The sequence below is a fragment of the Solea solea genome, chromosome 4 (assembly GCF_958295425.1).
Source record: "Solea solea chromosome 4, fSolSol10.1, whole genome shotgun sequence".
NCBI classification, from domain to species: domain Eukaryota; kingdom Metazoa; phylum Chordata; class Actinopteri; order Pleuronectiformes; family Soleidae; genus Solea; species Solea solea.
The window spans coordinates 2,413,152-2,416,505 of NC_081137.1; positions in this window are offsets into that span (position 1 = coordinate 2,413,152).

Sequence of the window (3,354 nt, forward strand, 5' to 3'; positions counted from 1 at the left end):
CCGTCAAACGGGAAAGCCCAGATAACAGCTTGGCACTGACAGCTGCCTCCATAGACCACAATGCAATGCTGAGACACGACATGTTGTATTTGTGTTGAGGCCTACAACTCTTGATGTGACTGGTTTTAAAAAAAAAAAGAAGGAAAAGAAGCGGGAGCTATGTTATAAACATCCTTGTAAGTTAAAGTTTCATCTCTGAGGCGGGAAGATAAAAAAAAAAATCTCTTCCCAAAATAGAAGGGGCCAGATGGACTTGGGGGAAAAGTTGAAATAAGTTTAAAAAATAAGAAATGTCAACACTTTAAATCAATGTATAGACACCATGACATGATAAAGTAATATCCCACATGTGGGTTATTGTCACAGGGCATGGAAAGTGAAGCTAATGTGGAAGTGCTTGGGAACTGTATTCTCTTGAATGTCCACCAGGGAAAACAATTCAATTTAAGTTTGTATGTTTTTTGTTTATGTCAATTCCCATTTTCAAGTTACAATAAGCATTTAATCATAAAATTGCAGAAAATTCAGGGTTTTTTTCTTTAGCAAAAATCACATTTTGTCTGTTTCTAGTTGTTTTTAGCCATAATCATGTGGTGTAGTTGGGAGTCACAGTTTAAACGTTCCTAGTCCAAAGTATGAACTGTAATTTTCCCTCATTTCCAACTCAAAGTGCGACCTCAGAAATCCTGTCATAGGATTAAAAAATGACTGCCTCTCACGCCAATAGCAAAAACCCTTTGCTACTTTTTACTTTTGTGTGTAAAATACCGATGAGGTTTTGTTTTTGACTTTCTTATCAACTTGCTTCGTCCCAGTTCCAACTTCTGATCTAAATGTAATGCACAACCTTCTGCAGCCATGTCACTTTAATAGCGCTATATCATGTAAACACGATAGACGGAAATCGAGCCAGTCTTAGTCAGACTAACGTACCTGGATAGTACCATTCATAGTCCGACTACTGCATGTATACGCCTCTTTGACGTAAAAGTCCACAAACTGATTCAATACGCATGAGCTTATAGAGAGATGCAGACGTAAACGGGCAATAAATCAAATTTTCATGTATACTCCGACTCGGCAAGTTGTCTGATTGCCTGTCTTAGTCAGACTACGGCCTTAGCTTGATTAAACTGTGCATGGAAACATAGTGAGTGACTCCTACTCTGTTAGAACCAGGTGAAAATGATGTGAGACAAATCTACAGTGGGATTATAATCAGCTCTTTTCTGTCGCTTTGACACAATGACGGTACACTTTTGGCAAAAATCAGTGTAATTGTTGGGGGCGAAGCTCGAACCCGACTTGCCAATTAAGAGGAAGCATAAAAGCGAGCTGCCTTCTCTGACAGGCGTTAACAACTCTTAGCCAGGTTAATGTGCTGTGCCAGCGCTCTTTGTCTCCAAACTAACATTAGTCACTGCTGGAAACGCTGTGTAAACAACGGGAGCTTTTTGTGGAGCCTTTTGGCGAGTGTTCATCACCGTGAGTGCTGCTACACCTGCCTTCTGACAGGCTTTTTTTTAGTAATTATTATTTTATATAAATCTAACTGAACGGTTCTTCTGGGGGTGTTTTTTTTTTTCGTGATTTTTGAAAACCAAGGACAACAAAACCATTTTTCATCGTGACCGGCAGGATGGCAGTTTAAACTTTTATTGAGGCTGAAGTTGTGCTTTTGTAAGCATGTCCTGTCTTCAGCCGGGGCCAGTGAACGGTCTAAAGAAATGAGAGCTGAAGCTTTTTTCATCTTTTTCAAGGATTTCTTTTCTGTAATAAGGTCTTCAAACCTTGTATTTGCAGCTTTCTACTCTTCTCACCGGTCTGTTTTTGTATTGAAGCATCAGTGTAGCCTTGCAGACAACACCACCAAATAATCATGTATCTTTCATGAACACAAGTGCCCGATGAAAAATTCAACTTTTCTTGCAACAACCCCCTCCCCAACCGCAAATTGTCATCGCGTCAGCCTGAAAATCATGAACTCCTATGACACGGTTCACTTATTATTTATTGGAGTTTAGTGTATGCACAACAACAACAACAACAACAACAGCGGTGACAGCTCATGCCGTCACATCCTGACATCCATCGCCAGTCGTTGGAGAGATTTTCCGAGCGACGGAGGAAAAACACGTCGTTCACAGCAGAGTGTGGGTGTTTTTGGCTCCGTAGGGAAGACGTCGCTTTTTTCCCTACAATCTGACACTTGATATTTGTTTGTTCGGGTGTTTACAGTAGATCAAAACTCACCTGCATGGCATTGTACGGTGGCCCCCCGAGGTTCAAAAAAACAACATTTTCGGGAAAACACGACATTACAGGAAACACAATGCTAAGTACACAATATTAGAGCAAAGTAGAGCATTGCAGAAAACATTGTTTTTGAAAACTTTTGTTGCGTTCTCCACAAACACAACATTTGACTAAACACCTTAACTTATGAAGACAACATAGAAAACAACATTTTAGGAAAACAAAACAGCATTTCGGAAACGATTAGGGAAAACAAACTGTTTTAGAAAACACAACATTTCACCTATCACAACACTACAGAAAGAAACATTTCAGAAAACAACATTTCGGAGAACACATATACTTTTATTTATATGAAAAAGACAACATTTCAGAAAATGCAACGTTTCAGAAAATATGACATTTTGGAAAACACCAAAAAGCATTTTATTATTTACATTTAGGAAAACCTTTTTGAATGTAGAGCTTTGTAAAATGTAGTTGTGTTTTTGACCCTCAAGGCCTCCATAGATTAGCAAAGCAATGCCGACTGAGGCCAAGTTACATAACCACAGGAAAAGAGAGTGCAAACCAGCTCCTGCAGCCTTGGTTGGAAAATATTCGGAAATGTGCTTAATGAGGTTTTTAAATTTTCCCTTTGACATCTTGTTCATCACTTCCCGTGTGGATCTTGGTCTGCGAGTTTCAGTCAGTCACAGCTGACTGTTTTCAAACCCTGCTGCTGCTGTTTCTGCTGCTGGCCATACTTCACGTCATGTGGGGCGCCTGCAAAGAAAAAAAGCCCAGCTCATAAAACATCATGTCTGATTGGGCCGCGCGGCAATCTCCGTGTAATGACATGCAAATGTGTCTCGGATAGTGAAAATGTTTTTAGAGCGTTGCCACCTTCACAGCGGGCCTGAGAAATCTGTACCTGCTTTGATGTCTGTGCAGCAGAGCTCGCGGTGTCCAAGCTCAGGCTCCGTCATCAGCCACCAGTCGTGGACGTGATATCACAGCGGCAAAAAAACAAAACAAAACACGTGGGACTGAATCCAGTGATTTATGGGGCGTGTGTGAAGACAAACTGTCGAAACCCTGAATGCCCTTTAACTTTAT